Below are 25,018 nucleotides of genomic sequence, written 5' to 3' on the forward strand. Positions count from 1 at the left end.
GGAGCTTTTATTAAAAGTAGTTTCTGTGCTGCTGCTACAGAGAAAACAATGAATTAGTGAGTGCCAAAGGTACAAGGTCATGTAAACAGTAGGAGATTTTACCAGTGAGGAAGAAAGGAGCTTCCACCTGTTCTTCTTCTCAAAGTTTCGGCCTGACTACCACAGCAACAAGGAGTGAGTCTAAATACAATTCTATAAACATGTATTCTCTTTACTGAGCTCTTTTTTCTCTTTAAATGACCTCCCTTCCTGGCATGTTCTCACAGGATTTGATTGGGCTATAAGTACTGCTTAATAACAAAGACAGATGACAAAACAGCATTCATGTTAGTGATAGGATTTTTCACAGATGACATGCAGAATTAATTCTTCACTTGAGGAAGCACCAAAATGCACATAAATGCATCACATCATCTAGAAACCTCATTATGCTAACTAAAGAGCTGTTAATGTTGAGTTAGTGTCAACAAGTGGTTTCACCCATTCATACAAATGCAGAATAATACCAGTGACATCTGCGGAGTAATGTCACTTTTATAGTGTCTACCTTGCAGCAGGATCAACTAAAGCAAGATATAAGGGCATCCCTCCAAACCCTGACAGAGTACAAAGTTTTAAGATACTACTTAAGAGACGCCAGTCTCTTAAGGGCTTCTGAGTGTTTATTTGCACTCACATTTACTTTCAACATTTCACTAAAACTCAGCAATAGCCTGAGCACTTTCAGACTTTAGAACTGCCTAAAAGTATCAGCAGAAAAGGTAATTTAGTCATGAGGTCTTGTTCTTTTGCTGTTTCATATGTAACAAGGGCTCACAGGTTCTCTTGCTGAGAGGGAAGTGAAGCAAGTCATGAATTGGTGTATTACTGGTTTTTTAAACATTTTATTCAGAACAATTCTTTAATCTGTGCTATTTTCCTTGCTTTTCCAAAACAGCATGCTCAAATCTACTGAAAAGCATCATGCTACCTACTTAGGCTTTCACTTGCTTCCTCTCTATCAAAGAAACCATTTTTAAGGTGTTCTTATTGTTTATAAGGATTTTCCCAGAAAGTGCCCTCCTCTATTTCAAGTCCTTTTGATTCCCAGCCCCTAGTCATGCTGGTTTTTTTTGCACAATAGCTTTACTTCTCTAATTACATATTGGTTTAGAATTCACAGAATTTTTACCTCTCCTTCGCCTGCCTTGCTTTGCCTTTGCTTCCTTACCAAGGTACTTCAAGTGTCCAATATTTTTCAATGAGCCACTTCTGCTCTTATTATGTCTGTATTTCTTGAAACATTTCTTCATATGTCAAAATTGAAACTTCTTAAATGCAAGGCTTGTAGAAACCTCTCTGCTCCAATACGGACTTAACACATTTTACTACCCTATCTTTCTGTGAGTTTCTTGAAGGGTTGCATCTTTAAAGCAAGAAATAAGAAACAAAAAGAGGGTTTTATCTTATCTTATTGGTGCTCCTGAAGAATGCTTCTTACTAATCAATTGTCAACAACTGCTCTTTCAAGTTTGTGAACCTATTTTTTCTTTAACTAGAAGAAACTGCACACTCTTTCACAAGCAGTGAAGCAGTACTATGTATGAAAGCATTTTTATGTGCCTACAAACCCACTTTAAATTAGACATGAATTTTTAATTTTGGCAACTGTCACAATTTTCTTGCCTTTCTTTTAACACTTGTCTTATTTACAGTTTCAGCTCCCTGGAATAAAAGAAAACCAAAGAACCATGGCTCAATAAAAACAATGAAAAGTCCAGACAAAAAATAACAATGGCCTTTGTGGTTGTGCATAAAAGCCTGAAAAAAATGGATCCCTTCCTGCTCAAACCCCAAAACATTAAAGTGCTTAAAGTTTTATTTCTTTATAATGGGTAGTGATTTTCAAGACAGGCTTAAAAAGAGAAGACTAAAAGGGATCTTATTGCTGTCTTGGGAAGGGAGAGCAAAGATGGAGACAGATTGTTCACAGAGATGCCACAAGATTCAGCATAAGGCACTGACACGAGATAGTAGGAACTTTTTTTTTTTTCCTAAGGAGAAGGGTCTCCACTACCACCAGTCTGAAGGATATTAAGGGTTCTCCATTCTTGGAGGTAGTCAAAACATAGCTGGTCATGGTGCAGAACAATTTGATCTAGCTGGACAAGTGTTGAGGAGAGGCAAGCAGAAGTAACCTCCAGAAGTCCTTTCAACCTCCAATCAAATTTTACAACTTGTGACACAGGCATTTAGTAATTCTAAGTTTCAGTATTGACACACCACATATCTGAGTGATGCTTCCCCCTACCTCAAAAAAGAAAAAAAGAAAAAGAAAAAAATGGTCATCCATTATATTCTCTGCCTAGTTTCACATCAAGTGCCCTGTATAATTCAACCAGAGATAGCTGGAGTGAACAGTATGATCAAAATTCAAGATAGAATCACAGGGGAATCAAAACAGAAAAAAAAAAAAAGAAAAGAAAAAAGAAAGAAAAAAAAAAGATGCTGTGTTGGCAGATATAAATGACAAGAAAAATGGACATATACAGATACTGTAATCCCTAAAATCTCTTTGAGGGAATAGCCTTCTGCTCAAGAAACTAAGAAGCAGGAGTATACCTATATATTTCAATTTTTTAAAGACAGAAGTATGGTTTACATAGAACTAGATGAATATGATTCCATCTGCTGAAAGTCAGTGAATTGCTGAGTACCCTGGAAAAGTACATCCAGTACATCCAAGCTTCCTCAGCCCTCTTTGATGACAAGATAGAATTCAGTACTTTACATTGAATTTGCACCATCCCCAAGAGAGCAGATAGGGAAATAATGTGTTGCAATTAGCAAGGAGTGCCTTTCAGAGAAGAATCAAAGACCTTGCAGGATAAAATCCCACAACCAGCTGATTTCTTCTTAAAACTGACATTTTTTTTAAATGCACATTAGATGAAAGACAATGATTCCCAACAATTGTCCTAGTATTTCCCAGTGGAGAAATACATGTGTGTCTGAGGAAAGTCTGTGACCCCTAACATTCAAGGGAGCAAGTAGGAGCAAGTTTTGCTGGGAGGCTGGAGGAGCAAAGCCCTTCGCATCACTACAGCCTCAGCAGCACGGAGTCTTCAGCATTAACCATTCCAGCCATCTCCAGTCACAAGGGCTGTTGATGCAACCTCAGCTCTTTCTTTGAAATTGCTGTAAGAAACAGAGATGAAAGTCCTCCCAATGTTAGTTGCTTGAAATCTGACATTATTCTGAAGGGCCAGAATGCACTCTCAGATTATAAAGCACAGCCATGATGCTTCAGGAAAACAATATAATTATCTCAATAACACCTGGACACACCCTGATTTGTCTCAGATTTGTAAATATCAGGCAGATGCTTTCTAGAAAATTCCATGTAACTTTTTTTATTCTCACCCAAGCTGCTGCAATTAATTTTAGAAAACCAGGTCTATCCCTTTATATGTGATCACACCAATTTCTTGCACACCAATTTTAAAAGAGATCTGAATTACCTGTCTAGACACAGACCGACAGAACTAGAGACAACCTAAAATAGCAAACAACTCTGTAGTCAAAGATCAGCTGCACTGAGATTGGAAAGAAGGGCCCTGATTTATCTCACGTAAAAACAGGAACTTTAATCTGGACTTTGGACATTTTATGTTGCTGCCTTAATTACAGAATGTTAACTATTTTAATATGGACTGTACTCAGTTGCTTACAAGAGCTACAGAAGGAAATCCTTCTGCATCTTGGCTTTTACTTGGGATTCAGCAAATCAGATTTCAGCCCATGGTCAGCCTGATGCTGAGCAGGATGAATCCTAAAATGATTGACTTCCCTTCAGCTGTGGGACAGATCTCTCAAGTCGTGAAAGAACTGTCCCTCCTTGAAAAGCAAAAATCTCAGTTTTCCCCGAGAAACAGGATACTTGTTTTTCAGCTTGCTTTTCAGGTTTTAACCTCAACTGAAAACCAACAGTTTTCCTCTTGCAACACAAACACTGATTCAGTGCTGTCTTTAATACTATCCATTGCCCAAGCTGCCACTTTCACTCAAAAGACAAATCATACCTTCTCTTGGCAGGTATTATCCATTTCCATAATTTTGTCCCATTTCCCCGATCCTTCTCAGGGCAGGCACTCATTTAGTATATGAAGAAACTCCACTTGAAAGGCAGTGAAGCAGAGTGGCTCAGCACACACTTAAGGCTGTCAAAACCAAAGACCACATAGGCACAATCCTCATATTTCCAAAAACTGGACTACTCCATTTTGCAACTCTAATAATCTACTTTTAACATAGTTTGTGTGTGTAGTAAATAACTCCCTGGATCTACTTCACTACTTCATGATCATGGAGCTTTCCAGTATGAAGTATCAAGAATAATTGGATCTAGTGTAAAATGCTTCTGCAGGGGGGTTGAACTAGATGATCTCTGAAGGTCCCTTCCAACCCCTACCATTCTATGATTCTATGGCTTCAAGGCAACTCCACACAGAAACCAATACATCAAGTCAGAGTAGGCTTCCTCTATGAAAAGCTTCACAGTAGAGCTGGATTTTGCATGCTTTTGTTCTGTAAAGTGGCACTGGATGGAGCATTGTCTTGAAAAGCAGAAATAAAATATCAAAGTATCAGGAATGGGGACAGCTTCTTGGTTAACAGTAAGAAAGCAATGAGATAAATGATCCTTGGCACCTCCCAGGGATTTAATTGGTGACACCATCAAGCCCACATTTTATATGCATTTAATTTGAGGGAACATGTGCAGTCCAGTAACCCTGTATGCTGTGAAGACTTCTGGTTAGACCTAAGGAAGGAATTCTTTGCAAGAGTTTTCTTCCTGGTGTGAACTCTAAACAGTCAGAAACTCTCTTGCCTGTGACACACCTGTGAATCATCTTTACAGAGATGTGTGCATTCTAGTAAATGCCATCTCTTAAGGATAAAAAAAGTAAAAACAGCTGAGGAATTACATGATATAGGTCTATTAAACCATAAGAATCAGAAAGAAAATGATCAAGGATCATTTTTTCACCATCTCTTCTCATCCAAGAATTAAGAAGAGACAAATATAGCAGTTTCAAAATAAAAGAGTGATGCTTATTGATGAAACCTGTAGTTCAGCTTCAGAAATCCTACCTACAAATCACTAAATACCAAAAAAAAAAAAAAATAGCCCCCCTTCACTTCTGAAGCAACTGAACAAATCCAAATAATAAAGTCCTTGATGGGCTACTATGGACAAACACTCCACCATTATCTCAGGAGTCCCATTTTGTATAGGAATGCTGGTTTGGAGACGGGACATTTGGCTTAGTGGACACTGATCTGATCTCTTAAGACTATTTTTTATGTGACACACTCAGTAAAGTTCATTTATTTGATGGCTTTTAGGATCAGGGCAACTACACTTAGTCGTTTCAGACAAGAAAGAACTGGAAATTAATAAGTCACCTGTTTTGGCATGAGTAATCATCTGGGGAGCTTGAAGCTTTAAGGTATTCACTGTGGACAATGATATCTTATCTTTCTTCTTACTTGGGGAATGGACATGAACTCCAGAACAGATAGTGTGTAATCACCAGGGTCTGTTAGAAAGGAAGACAGCATCTACCAACTGCCTGGAGAGATAGGAGCCAAGAAACTAGAGTCAACTTGCAGGAAGCTAAAAACAAACCCAGCTTATTGACATAGCTGTGTTTGCTTCATGATTGTGTAGTAGAAAGATGAGACTGATCCATTGTGTCATGAAAAAACGTCAGTAGGCCACAGTCTCTCTGTGTCTCTGTTTAACGGCAAAAGGGCCAACCTGGGGAAAAACAATCAAATAGTGGCAAAGAACACTTACACAGTCACTACTCCATGTGAGAAAATGTATTTCTTTGAGTGCACTTGTCATAATGTTTATTATTAATTTTAGTATAGCTGGACATAGTTTTTCAAAGTAAATAGAGGCTGCACTGACTTTGGTGCTGGTAGAGAGACAGCCTGGGTTATTTGGAATTTGGTTTGCACAAAGGGTTAAGACCATGTATTTTGAAGAGTCACTAAGGCTTTTTTAAAATCTGGCTATAAGCATGCTTGAATACAAAGAAACCTGAACTCACAGCCCACCTGAAAAGGTGGCTTAGGCATCTTTTACATTTTGATTTCCTACAGATTTCTACATCCCAACCACCATCTGTGCTTTCAAAATAGCTGCTGTCCATGTCCTCAAAGAGACACTATCTGTGCCCTCATAATCCCTTTTATAATCTCTCCAAGTCTATGCTTCCATTGCACTGAAATGATCATGGTTACTTCTATTCATCTCTCTTCTCCTTTTGTTGTACAGACAAACCACATAAGTACATCCCCACTGCATAAGACTAATTTCTCAAAAAAGACTCCAGTCTGTAAACAGTGGAAAGTTTGTGTGAAGGTGAGTATTGATTGAGTTACATCTGGATGGCCCAAATAAGATAATACCATGGGTCAGCCTGTCCCAAGCCGTAGTATATTCATTACAGAAAGAGGTCTATGCCCTTTACCTCTGTTTAGCTTGCAAATGCCTTTCCTACAGTGGAGGTTTTTTAAATGTTTAAGGAAAAGCACTGGTTCCAAATCATTCTTTAAGCTTTAACTGCAAGACTGAAATGCAGAGTTCTCTCTGGATCTTCCCATACTCATCCCCATCACCGATAAATTCCATTTTCCTCTATTAAGGAAGTTTACGAGATTGCAACTCTTACAGTAATGTATCAGATGGAGATAAGGATTTGTAGTTTTAAGACAACTTGGAGATGGAGATTTGAACTGGATGACTCCTAGCTTAACATTTTTACATTAGCCTTTTCCCATCTGTCCATATCAGAAAATGACACTACATATGGCTGCCAAGCTGCAGGAACCAAGTACAATCTTCCTCACATTCTTTCTTTCTTAGCTGTTTCTCACTTTTGTGTGCCTCACATATTTTGGTTGCTGTCTTTACTTGTACATATAATCAGCAAAGTCTTTATTGTTCAGTGCAAACAACAACAACAACAAAAATCCCCAAATTCCAGCCTCCAAATTATTTAAAGGTCAGATAATACAGAACAACATACTCTTGCTCAATTGCTTCTTGTATGGTCAAATTATATTTCACTAGAAAACTGAGAAAAAGCCCTGTCTTTTACACAGAGGATATTGAAAAACAACATCAAAACCTTATTTTGAGGGGATTTTTCTCATCTTAATTGCAAAGTGGTGCTAAAGAGTTTGCACTTTGTGGCTGAAAACCATCTCAGAGCAGCTGTGCAGCTTGAGGAGGTTAGCTTAGCTTTTTAAGTATCAAAAAGTAGAATTAAATACTGCAAAGTAAATTTCTATCCACAGTATAGACAGACAAAAATACAACCCAAAGTCACATGAAACTGACTAAGAACATGAAATAACTCCAAAGCTGTGCCTTTTTCTCCACTGCTATCATGAGTTACACGCTGCTGAATAGCTTGTTGAAGCTTTTCCTTGCCTGGCTATAATGTGGACTGGGCTCAAAACAGTTGTACGGGGCACAGGGAACAGGTTACAGCAGCAGCCTCTTAACCTCAACCATTGGTAGAGGCACTTCAAACCCAGTTTTATACAGTTGCTTACCTTATTAAGAGGAGTTGAGCAGCTACCAGAATAAGAAAAAAGGAAAACTACAACAATTGTAAATAGTAATTTTTTTTATATCAGTAGATGAACACAGTTGAGCTTTCCTAATGTTGGAACAACAGACAGCTAAAAACTAAATCAGCTGTTTTCAGACAAGGACATAATTAAAGTCAATACACTAAATACAACAGTCATCCTAGGCTGTGCATCTCCATAAACACTTCCTGCCACAGAAACAGAGAAACATATGTAGCTTGGATGTTTTCCTCTGAAGTTTCTACAACGTGAGAATATTTTAAAATGCCTTTATACTAGTCAGAGTGTATAACATCGCTAGGTATGCAAGGAGAAAACATGGATTAGAGTTGACAGTCAGGCTTAATAATTTTAATCAGAATCAGTATTATAAAAATAGCCTTGAAATCCATAAAAGAAGGATTATAGCATTTAAAATAGCCCAGAATTTTCCCTATGATGTAGCAAGCGTCACTCATTCTCTTTTCACCTATATCAAAGTTGGGCTAATTTGAGCATACTGAGATTACTCACATTTTACCCTGATACTTAACAGTTCCTATCAGAGTAAGTTAACAAATGTTAATTGATTAAGTTCTAGAACTCTCTGAGAGGTATGAAGGCATGAGAATGCCAGTTATCTCAAAGACCAAAGAGTTAAGCCAACTGATGTATGGAATGAGAACGCAACCCAAGAGCTCATCTTCCTGGTCCCTTCACTGACACTCAATTTACTGTCCTTTCCAGATTTGCCAATACATGGATGGAAAAGGCGTGTTTCCTGGGAGAAGTCCAAGCTCTCCTTAAAGCCCTATTTCACCAGAGCCAAGCTCCTTTACCAGACATCAGCAGAAGTTTTTTCACCGATTGAAAGTGCAGGTTAAGAAGTGAATTGAGAGCTGCGTGAACGTCCCCGCACAGGAGCAAGTTAGGGGTTCAGTCTCACCAAGCATCTCCAAAAGCAGAGCAGAAGACAATTGGGCAGATGCAAAAAGGCTTCTTAGCAGTGACAGTAATTAGCTATGATTAATGGAGGTGGATGTATAGCAAATTCATTGACACTTCAATCAAAGTGAATGTCTTCCCTGCAGGCTTGTTCCACATGCACTATTGAATGCTGGCCTTGATAAGAACAGAGCAGTAATTCCTGCAGTGCTGGATTTGCCGAATGAAGCAAGGAGGATGCATTACAGTGAAGATTGAATGGGATAATCACAAGTCTCCCTTTCTGGATGTAAAATGGGTACATTTAAGATAATTGATTCCAAAGGGCAGCTAGGCATTTGAACTGAATACTAAGCATTTTTATTACATCTGGCCACTGTTTGCTAGGCACAAAGAAGCACTTTACTGTAAAGACTAAAATGTCTAGCTGATTGAATTGAGTGTCTCAGAATATCAGTGATGTACTCATGGACCGCTCTGAAATAACTCCTCCTGATGCCAACATTTAAATGCCTTTATGTATGGAAAGCGAGGCTGTAGAAAAGCTACTGCTGTAGCTTCTCTCCTTGCTTCTTTGTCTTAAGCTAACACAAGGTTCAATTCACTTCATTGTCTAAGCTATGAAACTTTCCAGGACAAAAGCAAAGACAAACTGAACAGACTCCTTTGTCTCTGCAATACTGCGTTTCCCCTGTAACTCTATGTATCTCTTCTCTAGATGAAGGAAGCCAAAGAAGGCATCTTCCTACGTATGTCAAGTTCCCAGAAGTAAGCTAATACACACCTTGGGTCTGACAGCTTCTGGATGCTGAAAAGCATGAAAGCTTTGCACTTTTCTTGGTGAGAATCTGGTTTCACTGCACACAGCAAGTAATCATTGTCATGTACATACATGCATTTTCTGAGCAGCCTTTGACTCACAGACTAGGTAGAGACTGCCATTTCAGTAACTTCTCCAACTCTGATATTAGTATTTAGTAACCTCCAGATCATCTCCTAACTTCTTTTCTTGCCTCAATAAAATGCAAATAAATCTAGAGCCATCTCCAAGCTTCAAGTAACCCTCAAAACACAGTTAATACACTGATTCCCTCAGCTCGTGAAGACCACACGGAAAACTCTGAACACTTTGCATTATTTACTTCAGTTTTAGCATGTTTGGCTAATGTATAAAAAGATTTAAAGGTTTTAGAATAGGATGTGTGATGTGTGACACAAGCAACCACATTAGTTTTCAATGTCTGCACAGGCAATTCCCCAGCAGTCAACCTTTTGGGGAACATCTGAGGCCAAAGTGTTGCTCCTGGCTGTACACATTGTTCTGAACGTATGAACAATTGCCCCCACCTGACACCAGTGCATGTAAAATACACAGAAAGAATGAAGATATAAGATAGCTGCTCTGCCTCTCTCATGTATGGACAAGGACAGACAGTTTTACTCCCCAACAACATTCTAGTGTGTTCCTAGGGTTTAATAGAATGATGCAGTCATCTTTGGTAGAGAAGACAAAACAGAATTGAAGACCAGCCAAATGAACATAGACTGAGATATCTGACTGCAGGAATGAGAGTTGCACTACACAAGGGTTTCCTAGCTAGATAAGCCACTACAGCTTAGGTTCAGCCATAATCACTCCTCATAACACTGCTCACACAACCTATTGGTGTTTTTTCATCTGCTGCTCCTCCCTCTCTGCATGCACCACGGCTAAACCACGTCCAAGTGGTACTTGAACTGAAGCACTCTTTCAGCCAGGTCCATAAGCTATGTAGTGCTACACAAATCCTTATTTCAAACCTTCAAAATGCAACCACTGACATGTGCAAAAGGTATTTGCATGGCAGAAAGGAAGCTTCTGGGTCAGAGCCAGCTGACACACATGACATCCTGCAAGAGGTGTATACTGGTGTACTTTGTTTACTGAATGCAGCTGTCTTACACTGAAAAGATTTATTTGTTTTCCCTGGTTCTATAACAATGTAGTAACCCACTTTTGCTTTTCACAATAGGTTTGAATAGATAAAGCTGTAATGGATTCCCATCTTAAAACTCCAAGTTTCTATAGAAACTGCATCTATAGAAAACAATTCAGGGAGCTCCCAGAAATCATCCTTCCAGAGACAACCATGTTATTTAGAAGACATCATCTTTTTTTCTTTTGCCCTTTGCCAATGTGCCCAGAAAGTAACTTTCCTCTTTTTGAGCAACCTTGTTTCTAGCATGTCTTTGCACATAGTGCTAGACACTCAATATGACCAGGTAGATTTTTCAAGCTTAAAATAAAGTACTTCTTTGATTTCGGTGACTAGATAAAATAAGCAAGGTTACAATTTAGAACTTAATTCAACAAAATACTCAAGTATGCAAACTACTTGTCAACAAAGTGATCAAAATGATTACATGCAGTAGTTAATATTCAAAGACTTTCTGATATCCTAGTCAAAGCTGAGAGACATTGCACACTGGAGGGCCAAAACTTACAGCTATAATTTGAAGTGCACTTGCAGAATAAAGGTAGAATCTGACTTGCAATGTCAGTACAAATCAGTACATGTGCAATGGTTTTCTACTACAAAGCTGTTTTGTGCTATAGTCAATGAAGGATAGTATATGGTCAGTTAGACACCAGGATAAACAATATCCATTCATTCACAAAACCCTAATGCAGCTACTACCCCTTTCAAAATATATGCCTGGGTAACAATAAAAAACATAGCTGCAATAAAAATCTATCACCTGCATTTATTAATAAGCTGTTCAAGTGCCAAATAGAAACCTCTCATCTGTAATGCTAAATAATGGGTTTCTAGTCTTTTTTTTACAAATGTTGGGCTCAAACTGTAGGTTGCAAGGTGCAGAAGAAGCTATGCTAATTCACATCAGCTCTCTAGAGACTGTAGATTATATGACAAAGCACTTCTAGCTGTATGAGAGCTCTACACCTTTTGTATGGGAACTGTAGCATTCTGCATAAGGCCAAGCAACTATCAGACACCAAATATAAGAGAAAGATCCAGCTTGTTAGTATATATCGTCCACTCAGGATCTGCAAGTCCAAAGTCTCAAGTTTCTCCAGTAAAAAAAATACTACTTTAGCAAAGTGCAGAATTACAGACTTTATTCTGTCTAGATTTCAGCACAATGTCATATGCCAAATAAGCACTCTCTGAAATTGGTGCTCATAATGTTTCTCTTCCTGAATTCCACAAAATTTGAGAAGGGCTGAGGTATACTGTACTATTTCCATACTTAAGAACCCTGTCATTGCCACTCAGCTGCCCATTTTCATGAAACCTGAAGAAAATAGAAAACTTGGGAGATTATAACCCTGCCCAGCCGTCAAATTTACCTTAACTTTATTAGCAGACTTAAATGTTACTTTGGAGACAAAGGAAAGAAGTGAGACTTGCTGCCTGAGGTACCCATCTCCACATAACGTTCTAATCTTCGTTTTCTTAGGAAACCAGAGTACAAACCCATCCTTGTAATACTCACAATTACCAGAGGGATCTTCAACATTTAAATAACCTTTTCCCAATTTAGTATAATCACAGCGGAGAATGTACCCTTTCCTCAAATCTCTTACTGCCTGAACAACACTGGCAGATAAATGGTGAAGCACTCACTAGAAAACCAAGTAGACCCAATGGTAAACATGCTCAGTCTGGCAATTTATATATCTTTGGTTTTTAAATGCATTTTTGTTTTGTCTCCCTCGGCTAGTGGTTTTTTTGCACTGCAATCTCTCCTATGGGCTAAAGGCCAGTAACTGCAGCTCAACTAGTGTGTGCTTAACTTACTTTACCATGATATTAATACTGAATCCCTCCTGCACTGGAGGCTATCAGGTACAGGGCCTCTGTGTGTGTGCAGGCAGCTTTTAGCACACCCATGACAACCAAACAATGCCGAACCTGGAAACCTGTGGGAAAAAAACAATTAAATCAGCAGCAAGATCAGAACTTCAATCTGTAAATCTCTCCTCTTTAGCGATCTGTTAGTTTCTTCCAGCCTAGGTATACAGGTGGCCCCTGAGCGGGCTTCTTGGGATTTGCCATAGGAGAAAAAAGGACAGGGAGGGAACACTTGGAGAACTATAAATCCAATACTGGTGCATGCTGTTGGCTGGTCTAATCCCAGATGAAGCAAAAAAGTGACTTTGTGTGGACTGCAACAAGCCATGTGTCAGACCCACTTGGACATGCTCATGAGAGCTAAGCTTTGTTCCACCTCTGCTTATCTTGAAGTCCCTAGGTGCTCTAGCATGAGTATGAGTGATAACAAAGCAATACTGAAATTCAGAACAGTTGCCTTGGGCTTCGATGGCATGATGGCAAGATGGACTTTGAGTGTATTTAACAACTCCTTCCTCCCCACTCTTCTCCTCGCCCCCCTCCCCCCACCCCCCCCCACCCCAGTCCTTTTTCTTGGCTCTGGCTTCTATTTATTAGTCTTTGAGGGTCTGAAATTAAATGCAATTGATCTGCAGGAGATGTGGAAACAATACAAAGTTTGTGGGACTAACTTTTGGTTAAACCTCCTGAATAATCAAGTTGTTGAAAAGGGTGGAAGAAGGGGGAGGGATATATAAGTGGACAGAGTTAGAAAGATTTTTTTTTCACTTTAGAGCTTAAAATTATAAAACCCAGAGACTTCAAGCATGAGGTAATTTTCCCCAACATCCTGCTTTCTAAAAATATCTGCTAGCTCTCTTCTTTCTCAACCTAATTAAAATCACTGATATCAGAGCCTTCAGTTATGTCAACAGCTGTCCTGCCTCCTCTTTCCTACCTGTGACAGCAGATGCCATGTTTCTGCAAAAAGCAGTCACGGGTCTGCACCAAGATCTTCACTTTGCCTGTGTTGGGGAACTGTGTGAGGAAGGAACTCTCCAATAGCGCAGTCAGGCAAAGGAAAAATAGCAGAAGGGAAATTGTGACCCAAAGCAAAACTTGTATTTTTCGATACATTTGCATCTCTAGTTTGTCTACACTGCCAGGCACCCAGTTTGTGGGATATTCTCAAAGACTACAAAGTCTAGAAGAGTGTTGATAATACAAATAACAGGTTGATCCTCTGTGGGGGCTGTGGCATAGTTTGGAGGTCTTCAGGGACTCCATTTCTCAATATGCATTTGTTGGTGTGAATTTTTACGTTTTGTAGCCACATAGCAGCCTCTTTGCTATATAAATTACTATGCATTCAGAGTCTCTTCCAGAATGTGTTTTGCAGAGCATAAGTCTGTCCTCACCAAAATACAGTGCTGAAAAACTAACTCACAAACAACGTGTAACTACTAAACACTTCATATGGTTCTCTGTGAGGTGTCAGGAGGACATTGTGATGAAAAACTGAACCTTAAAAATGAATAATGAAATGCATCTGCAACAGATTGTCTCCATATTTCACTCATAATTTTTGGAATCTGCATTTAAACAGATTCCAGGGATGTCTAATTTAGATACCAAGCATCTTTTCACTGATCCAGTGAAGATAAACCTTCTCTCTGTGTGTTCCTTTCTAAAAGAGGAAAATAGTGGATCTATGCCTGGAAAATATAAAGATGAACCTCAACAGATTATTTCTTTTCTTGAAGATATTGGAGAGGGATAATGATAGGAAAGACTAGCAGAAAATGTACCAAGGGGATTCCTTCCTTGTTTTGCATCATCATTCATATATGTTTTTTTATCCTCTGGTAACTACAAATCAAAAGACAATGCCCAAGTCATTACCATTAGCTTTTATAGCCTTTGGCTAGAAAGGGATTTGTTTAGTTTTAAAATTAATAAAATTCTAAAAAGGAAACAGTTATTTTACTGGCCCAAGAACTGAGGCAAGTTTCCAAAGACCAGTTCTTCCATGCAGCAAGTGAATCATCATTTCCAGGAAATTACAGAATCATAGAATCATTTAGGTTGGAAAAGGCCTTTAAGCTTATTGAGTTCAACCATTAACCTAGTGCTGACATGTACAAAACTAAAACATATCCCTAAGCACCACATCTACAGGTCTTTTAAATATCTCCAGGGTCAGTGACTCAACCACTTCCCTGGGCAGACTTTTCCAGTGCTTGACAACCCTTTTGGTGAAGAATTTACCCATAATGTCCCATATAAACCTTTCCTGGTGTATCTTTGGGCTATTTATCGCTTACCACTTATTACTTCAGAAAACAGATCAATGTTCACTTTGTTTCAAACTCTTTTCACATAGTTGTGGAGAACAACAAGGACTCTCCTCGGCCTCCTTTTTTCCAGGCTAAACAACCTCAGTTCCTTCAGCTGCTGCTCATAAGACTTTTTCTCCAGACCCTTCACTGCTTTTGTTGCCCTTCTTTGGACAAAACTCCTGCACTTCAACATCTTTCTTGGAACCCACAATCATCATCATTTGGAATCCACAGTCATCATCGTTAATATCAGACCGCTTGACATAGTGACATCCTGGCTCATGGAAGAAGCCACACACAGCTTACAAACCTAGGAGATAATAATGACTTAAAAAAAAAATCAGATGAAGGATAGAGACCTTGAAAAATGTACCCTTTAGCCCTTATCTTACGATGCAATTTATTTGTGATCTTTGGTTTATCCTCTCTCTTCATCCTTGTGGTCACATTCCACATGTGGTGGATGAAAAACTGAATATGAGTGAGCAATATGTGCTTGCAGCCCAGAAAGCCAACTATATCCTAGGCTGCATCAAAAGAAGTGTGGCCAGCAGGTCGAGGGAGGTGACTCTGCCCCTCTACTCTGCCCTGATGAAACCCCACTTGCAATGCCACGTCCAGTTCTGGGGTCCTCTGCATAAAGAGGTCACGGACTTGTTGGGAGTGAGTGCAGAGCGGGGCCATGAAGACAGTTAGAGGGCTGGAGCACCTCTCCTAGAGAGACAGGCTGAGAGAATTGGAGTTGTTCAGCCTTGAGAAGAGAAAGCTCTGTGGACACATTAGAGACACCTTCCAGTACCTAAAAGGGATCTACAAGAAAGCCAGATAGAGGATTTTTGCAAGGGCATGTAGTGATAGGACAAGAAGTGATGTATCCAACCTGAAGGAAGGTAGATTTAGATTAGATATTGGGAAGAAGTTCTTCAGTGTGAGACTCTAGATGCTCTGGAACAGGTTGCCCAAAGAGGCTGTGGGTGCACCATCCTTGAAAGTGTTCAAGGCCAGATTAGAAGGGGCTTTGAGAAACCTGATCTACTGGAAGCTGTCCCTGTCCATGGCATGGGGCCTGGACTAGATGATCTATAAGGTCCCTTCTAACACAAACCATTCCACAATTCCTATAAACTTTGTTTGACTCAGGTATTTAACTATAAGTTAAATTTGACTATTGTCAAAACTTAAATCTCCTTAAATGCCATCTGTACAGCTGCAGTCAGGGAGGACTTACCTGACCTTACACACAGCCTACAGGTATAACTAGTAATCAGTTAGTTGAAATCTAGAAGGTGACTGAAACATTAAGATTTCATATCCTATTGTCTTGCTGCCTTGCACCACATGTGAAGTCTTTCTACACACCACATTCCAATGTATTTGACCTTCTCCACAGAAATAACATTTAACTCATAGAAAATGGGGTTGAACACATTCATGAAAAGTTCTGTCTTTCTGAAAAGACTGCTTCTGAGCTCCTTTTCAAAGCCCTGAGGAAGAAGGAATGCCACATCCAAAACGTACACTCTGCTCTCATTCACAAGTGGTCACTCTGTGGGACTGGTCCATGACTTTACAGGTGTTTGCCCCATCAGTTCCTGGAACAGTTCATGAAGGTAGAAGTGAGCTTTTCCTTTCACTTGTGAAGGAATCAATATCATCATCATCACCACAACAAGAAGGCTCTCCCATAGCAAAGGAAAGAAATTTGTCACAAATTAACCTTCAGTTGTAACAGGCTAATCAATTGCAAACTTTTTGCCAGCACTAACTACTATGAGCACTTGGTATCTTCAGAGTCTGAGTAAAGGAGGCCTCTGAAAATTCTTCAATTCATTAGAACGGAAGTATAAATTACAAATCAACACATGACAAAATAATTGTAAGGATTTCTCCTCTCAACACTGCATTGCCCAATACCTAATTACATTGAGTTGCTACCTGCTAGCTCCATTTGAGTTAGGATCTGTCTGTAAGGACAAAACGACCTTGAAAAAAACAAGGCCTTTGACAAAACTGATGGCACCTGATCAAACGAGAAGGAAAAAATTTAAAGGAGAAGTCTCAGAGAGCTGAATGTTCCATCTGTTTGGAGAAAAGTAGAAAAGAAATGAAAACCAATGACACATGAAGAGTGAACTGAGCAACAATTTTGTTTAATTACTGAGCAAGAATGGAGAAACAAGGTACATTCCTAGTACTGAAAGGTTTTTCTTTGAAGTGGCATCTCCTAATATTCTAGATCCTAAATGAACAGAAGATATGTGCTGTGCTACTGTATCACCAAAATTATCTACTGCCAGTGAACTGAAGTAATTGGTTGTTCAGACCATTTACATCCAATTAAAATGCTGTGAAATCACTGACAAATCTTATATCTCTGGCAAGAGGTAGTATTAAAATTTACTCATATTACTAGTATTAACAGTTCTTAATTTGGTACTTAACAGATTCAAATAACATATGTCTTAATGCTTTTCTGTTGCAGATCTCTCTGGATGTATTCTACTATCACAGGAAAAGAAATTCTCTAAGGGGTGCACAATACCTAGAGCCCGATCTGCCTAACAGAGAGTATGAACTCTCTCTGTGTGGGCTCTGTCAAGAAAGATTTAACTTATTCTTGACACACTTGATGGTGAAATGATCATCCTAAAAATAGCAATTGACAAGTTTTAATACCAGATAAATTAGACAAATTCTTTCCTCTTTTGCTTTTTAAATGAACCTGTTTTGTTCCATAGTTTACCAAGGTATGAGAACTAATGGATAAAATCTTGTTGGCTCTAAGCCACTTAGCAACCTTGAGGGTGGAGTCCTTTGCAGAAAAAAAAAATCTGCTTTGCAGCAAAGACAAAACAAGGTAGAAATACATTTCCTGTAAAGTAATAATTATATGAAAGCAAGAAATGGCATTAGAAGTACTGAGTCACTTTAACTGGAATATCTGTTGATAAATACCACACAAAAATGTAAAGACCAAAAGGGACCATAAAGGTCTTCCTTCTTACCTCACTAACTGTCATGGACAAAAAACCATTTTGTTGTAGACAGGAATTGTTTAGTCTCAATGGAGGGTGCCTCTCTGATCTAAAAGCTCCTTTTTTTCAATGAAAATTTTATTGACAAGAAGTGTGCTGCATTTCCAAGGACATCATTAATTTAGGGTTAAAGGTGGCTCCAATCCCTCTTTAAAATGTCATCTCATTTCACTAACTGAAGAATATTGCTCTTGACAAGAAGTCAATACAGTCCCACTGAGGGCAAAGGTATAATTACTGGCAAAAGAAGGAAGAAATACAATATTGTTTTAGTTGTCTTCTCGAATAGGTGCATGTTCTTCTCAAAAAAATTCCCTAATTTGGGCCAAACAAGCAAAATGGTATATCACTCATCTGCTATTAAGCATTTCAGCAGCATTTGACAAATGCTTTTTTCAGAACTTTGTCCTCTGATGTTTAATTTCAGTGCCCATTCAGAGCTCGCCATTCTCAATCCAAGCACCAGAGCAGGAGGCCGTCACCTTATGGTGTTAAGCCTTTGGGAGCAGATTGTCTTATGCTCCACACATGAAATATTATTCACACAGTTGTGTGAGGCTGTGATTGTTAATTATTGTAAATAACAGTAAAAACCCAATATTTTTTGAGTTCATCTTCCACTTCATCTCTTCTTACCCTCTTTAAAATGCTGGGTGTCGTTAAGGGAAGGCAGCATGGCACAAACTCATGCTCAGGCTTTCTACTGTACCTTTACTCCAACACCAGCATCCAGTGTCAGCTCACAAGGAACATAGCATTTGGGTAAGGATGATCTGAAATGTTAGAAGACCTCTAGGCCTATGCTTCACTGATAGCTTTCTCCATAAAAAGACTACTCTAGTCATATTGCATATTTTTGGTACATTCTAAAATACCTGTACAGAGGCTAATATAGTCAAAGCAAATACTTTTAATAGCATATTAGTCATGCATGTAAGCACATTTCCAGGTGATTTTACACATAGCTATATGTAAATAACCAACTCATAACCACTCAAAAGACTGTTAATCTATAAACAGAACAGTGATCTGTAATACCACTAAGTCTGAATTAAATCTGATTCAGCTAAGAGTATTAATGCTCCTTTGCAGCTGCTCAGAGTGTCAATGATAAGTCCCAAAGCCATGCTATTTTCATCTTGCAATAAAATGCACCGGCCTAAAGTGTCCTACACACTTTGTCATGAACTTTCAAGATTTTAATTTGATTTAACACATTTATAAAGGATAAATCTGGACTTATGAATACCTGTTATGGATTTTCTTCTTCCTTCACCCTCTCTGGATGAAAAGAAAGAGTTATACTGTTCTGTAGTGGGAAACTAACAACAAATTAAGGACGCAGAGGGTAAATAAACCAGAGTGTCTTTAAATCTTCCTTTTAAGTAAAAAGGGAAAAAAAATATAAGTAAATGTCAAATTATAAATTGTGTCTAAATAGATCATACTGAGTTAAAGTCTAATAGATCATACTGAGTTCTCAAGTAGAATTTTTCCTGTCATCTATAGCCAGAAGTGTAACAAGCTCGGGAAAGAGATGGTTAGGGATTGGCATAATAATACAGTTTCAGTCCAGTTAAAGAGAGTTATCTAATATACTATATCTGTAAATATAGTACCATGTTAAAGGTTTCAAATAGCTGAAGACAAGAATAACTCATTTTTTAGGCAGAGCACTGGCTGCATCACGGGAAGGGCCATATATATCTCAATAGGCTGATGATCTCCATGGTGGAGAAGGCAGATGTCTCAAAAACACAGAGAGCTTTTCTACTGCAATGTGACGTGGCAGAGGCATAAAGTTCCCGTGAAGAAAAGAGAGTCATTGGACTGGACAGTTCAATCATGCTAAGTGGCAGAGATCCAGCAGTCTTCATTTCCAGAGTGTGGTAGTTTAACCACTGATAATTTATCATCAAAAGATGTAAGACTGTATAGGGGATAGGGCTTGGCAGCTAAGAGACTGAGCAGCATTTGTTATAGTCTAAATACTGATAATGTTTTAACTGCCTGAGATAGGAGTGATGTTACACTTTTTTAAATGGATTGGATATATCAGGACAACACCAAAAAAATATAGGCATGACAAGCCACATAATTGTCTTGCTGCAAAAGAGACTTGAAATTGTAATTTATTAAAATCATAGGCTTCCAGAAGAGCAACAGGGCACACTGTGATGTGAAGCAAAGTGTTCACATCATGATAGTTCAGTTGAAATTTGTAATATGATACTTCCTATCCCTTCCTCAAAGACATCCATGGAATCTCATCAAATTTCAGACATGATAATAAAAAATGCACTGAAGTTGGTGCAAACAAAAGACCAGTCCCAATCCTAATAAGAATCTTGAATTTTTCCATCTATTTTTTGTGTGAAGCAAATATACATAATATACAAATTTAAAAGGAGAACATCTCAGACAGCTGTAAAACTGTTGGACAAAAAAAAAAAAAGCTTTTACTTTAGTGAGCTAGATCTTCTAGACTAGTCTCTATCAGGAGGTCACAACTGTGTGGTCGGTTGTTGCTTTCTTTTAAGAGCATCTGCACAGACATGCAAACTTAATATTTTAAACATTTACAGAGTCCAGGCTGCAATTCTCTGTCTATCAGCAAGAATGGACATCAAAACAAGTATGCAACTGGGATTCTTATCTTCTTAGTGAAACACCACACAGAAGGCCCAAGCAGATAGAGGCTGCATGATGGAGACAGGACAAGAAGTGTGTCAGGGATTTGTATGGTATTTTCTGCAAAGACCATTGGGTTTTCCCAGTGAGGCTGCAGAACAGAGGAAATCAGAAGTAAATAGCCAAGGCAGAGGTTCTGACAGTCAGGACAAAAAGGACCATGAGCTAACAGCTCTGCTACATTTCATGCTTTTCAGTATAAACATCATTTAACTGTGTGCACTTCAGCACTTCTAGTGGGACTGTAGATGCACATAGGGTCTTCAACAGCTAAAGATAATGTGAAAAACAAGCCACAGGTTACACTTGTCATATAACTAGCCAGAGAAAAAATTTCCAGATCAACCAGTGCCATGCAGGTACACCTTGGGAAATCACCTATCAAGCACTATCTGTTGTGAGTTAAAGGTCAATCTGCCTTCCAGTACACTGTACACATAGAGAGAATGCTGTCAGTTTAATATGTTAATTGAAAATAGCTACTCTGCTTTTAATTCACATCCAGTTGCAGTCCAACGTAACTTTCTGATGTAGACGTGGATTCAGGAACCTCTAACAAAAGCTGAGAGCCAGCATGTTCTGGACTAGGTTTTTCCAAATGTTCAGAAGTATTTGTGCAACACATCAAGCTGACAGCTTCAAAATAAACACAAAAAATAAAATAAATTTAAGGATAATCCAAAACTACTGAGTTGCCTGTGGCAGTCTCAAAACTACTGACTGTCAAAAAAATCAACTTAAAATTGCAGCACTTATGATTTTATGATTGTATCTCAAACGCTGGCAAAACTGTAGGCCTTGGGCAAAGTCCCTCAGTGAGAAGTAAGTTTAATCTTCAATCAACATAATTTTAGCTGTGGAAAAACAACCTGAACTATGGCTTACAAAATTACCAAAAGCTAGTAATTACTAGCTTGGACTACTCATAAATAATAGCAGTTCGTCTTTTGGAAATGCTGCTAGAATATGTACTGCATCAGAAACAGGCAATTGATGTCCTTGAAGATAAGTATAATCTGGAAATAACTGCTATTACAACAGTAATACGACAAACAGAAAAGGATTCTCTATAGTAAAAATGCTGCATGACAGGGGGTCTGCAAAACACAGCTAACTGACAAACATTCACCATTTTCGTCAAGGAGAGTATGCAGTACACAATTGCTGACATCAGCCATCTGAATTTGCAGAAGCAGTTCAAAACGCCCAAATTCCATTTCTTTATATGAAAGATCATATTTATGGCAAAATCTTCTATTTGAGTCCACTGTTGATTGACAGACATGGTGGCCTACCAATGGACTCAAACGGGATTTTCTTAGCAATTTGAGGGGGAACTTAAATATCTTTAACCTGTACAACTAAAACACTAAGGTCAGCACTGGCTACTCACATGATTTTATTTTGATTCATATGATTTCAATTTCTAAAAAATATTGTTGCAGCTCCTAGAGTCATAGAACTCCACAGCATCTTCTTTTTTTCTTTTCCTTTTTAAATTTTTTTTTCCAGTAAATGTCTAGATCTTGCAGCTGTGGAGAAATTTGTGAAGAGGATCCCATAAAAGTTTACAGAAAAGGACCAGACTACAATCTGAGGGCTTATTTCTTTAAAAATATTATTGATATCTTTAAAATCCTACAACCCATCAAAAAATCAGATAGTCTAATGTTTTCATATCACAAATTGTAAAGGCTATAAGGTTGCAGAACAGAGGGATGCAGAGATTCGCTCCTCTCTTGTGTCAGCACATGCAAACTTTTAATTAGATCTGAAAAAAATGCCTGTCAAATCTGCCAAAGGGCCTGATGCTCTGTGACTTCTCAGAGGACAGAGTGGAATTTTGCAGAACAGGGGTGTCAGTGACATTGGCCTGCAGAGTTCAGGATGGATCACGCACTCCAGGCCTTATCTGTTTAGGAACTTTTTCTAGAATGGCCATTCTTCATTAGCTCTTCTAGGCAATGATGTATCAGAATGAATAGATTTTATTCTGAATTAACAAGGCTAAGATTAGTCTGAATAAAGAATCAACTATGTCAACTGCAAGGAACTACAACGTTTTAAATTCATACCCTATTTTAATCCTACTTCCTCCATCCTTTCCCTTCCACCAAGGAACCTGAGACTCAGAAACCAAAAATCCTTTCTAAGCTTTTCCATAGGAAAAAGAGAAACCTAAAAACACACAGTCGCAGCAGATTTACTATGTTAAAAAACCCAAAACACAAAATGCATCAGTTGGGTAGGAGACATTTTTACATAAATACATGCTAAACTGCACAGTACAATCTGTGTGACGTCACTTGAGTTATTAAAGGTGATGCTCAGTTTAGTGTGTAATACAGTGTGTTATGGTGTCTAATAGCACTTCAAGCTCAGTATGCTTCTGAGCTGCACCTAGCATCCTGAGAAAGTAACCAAGGAGAAGCCTCAGAATGTGGAACTTGCTGAAGCAAGAAGTTAACCTTTTGGTACGCACAGCAGAGTGGAGAATATGTTAAAGTTGATTTCCAAAACATGTTAAAATTCATTTTCAGATAAAGATATTAGCTAATTTTATGACCTTTTAAAATAATCTACAATGAGGTGCCTTAAGCATTATTTAATAACATTGTACTGCTGAGAGTTGAGTGTCAACTGCTATCAGCTATTTGCAGACTTGAGTGGACATCTTGGGACTCACATTTTGGAGAACTGGTGGGCCAACTGGAAAAAACCCAGGGTCAAGTAACAAAAATGCCTGGAAGTCAGGAAGACCATGATTGATTTGGAGTAAGAGGGGATAAAGTCACATTCTGTAAGGGGGAAAAGACATGAAATGATACTTCAGTTTCCAAAACTTTGAAGAGAGGCTAGAGTTAATAAGTCAATGGATCCTGATGGGATGCATCCTGGAGTGCTGAGAGAGCTGGCTGATGTGATTGCTAAGCCTCTCTCCATCATTTTTGAACAATCATGGAGGACAGGCAAGGTGCCTGAGGACTGGAGAAAGGCCAGTGTCACTCCAGTCTTCAAAAAGGGCAGGAAGGACAACTCAGGAAACTACAGGCTGGTCAGCCTCACCTCCATCCCTGAAAAAGTGATGGAAAAACTCATCCTGAATGCTGTCACTGAAAATATGAAGGAAAAGATGGTTATCAAGGGGAGTCAACATGGCTTCACCAAGGGGAAATCATGGTTGACCAACCCGATAGCTTTCTATGAGTGCAGCGATGTCATCTCCCTTGACTTCAGCAAGGCTTTTGACACTATCTCCCATAACATCCTCATCAGAAAGCTCAGGCAGTGTGGCTTGGATGAGTGGACAGTGAGGTGGATTGAGAGCTGGCTGAATACCAGAGCCCAGAGGGTGGTGATCAATGGCACAGTACTGAGCTGGAAGCCTGTGGCCAGTGGAGTTCCACAGGGATGGGTTCTGGGACCAGTCTTGTTCAACATCTTCATCAATTACATAGATGAGATGACAGAGTGTACCCTCAACATGTTGGCTGATGACACCAAACTGGGAGGACTGGCTGATTCCCCAGAAGGCTGTGCTGTCATTCAGTGGGATCTCGACTGGCTGGAGAATTGGGCAGAGAGGAACCTCATGAGGTTCAACAAGGACAAGTGCAGAATCCTGCATCTGGGAAGGAATAATCCCCTGCACCAGTACAGGCTGGGGATTGAACTGCTGGAGAGCAGCTCTGCAGAGAGAGACCTGGGAGTCCTGGTTGATAATAAACAGAACATGAGCCAGCAATGTGCCCTTGTGGCCAAGAAGGCCAATGGCATCCTGGGATGTATCAAGAAGAGTGTGGCCAGCAGGTCAAGGGAGGTTCTTCTCCCCCTCTACTCTGCCCTGGTGAGGCCTCATCTGGAGTCCTGTGTCCAGTTCTGGGCTCCTCAGCTCAAGAGGGACATGGAAGTGCTGGAGAGAGTCCAGCACAGGGTCACCAAGATGATCAAGGGTATGGAACATCTTTCTTACGAGGAAAGGCTGTGGGAACTGGGGCTGTTTGGTCTGGAGAAGAGGAAATTGAGGGGAGATCTTATTTATTAATTTATCTAATTTGAGGGGAGATTAACATTTATAAATATCTAAAGGGTGGGTGTCAGGAGGTTGGGACGTCCCTTTTTTTTCTGTAGTAGATAGTAGCAGGACAAGGAGCAATAGGATGAAGCTGGAACACAAAAAGTTCCACTTAAACATAAGAAAAAACTATTTCACTGTGAGGGTGATGGAGCAGTGGCACAGGCTGCCCAAAGGGGTTGTGGAGTCTCCTTCCCTGGAGGTCTTCAAGACCCGCCTGGACATGTTCCTATGTGACCTGATCTAGGTGACCCTACTTCTGCAGGGGGGTTGGACTAGATGATCTCTAAAGGTCCCTTCCAACCCCTACCATTTTATGATTCTATGAGAGGAGAGATGGAGCACTCTGTTCTCTGTGTCTGTAGCAAATGAGACAAGTGGCTATGTACCTAAGCAGCAGTGAGGTTAGTGAACATGAAAAGCTCTGCAGCAATGCAAGGGTTTCCTGGGGGCACTGTGGAGAGC

This window comes from Colius striatus, chromosome Z, assembly GCF_028858725.1.
Source record: "Colius striatus isolate bColStr4 chromosome Z, bColStr4.1.hap1, whole genome shotgun sequence".
Taxonomy (NCBI): Eukaryota; Metazoa; Chordata; class Aves; order Coliiformes; family Coliidae; genus Colius; species Colius striatus.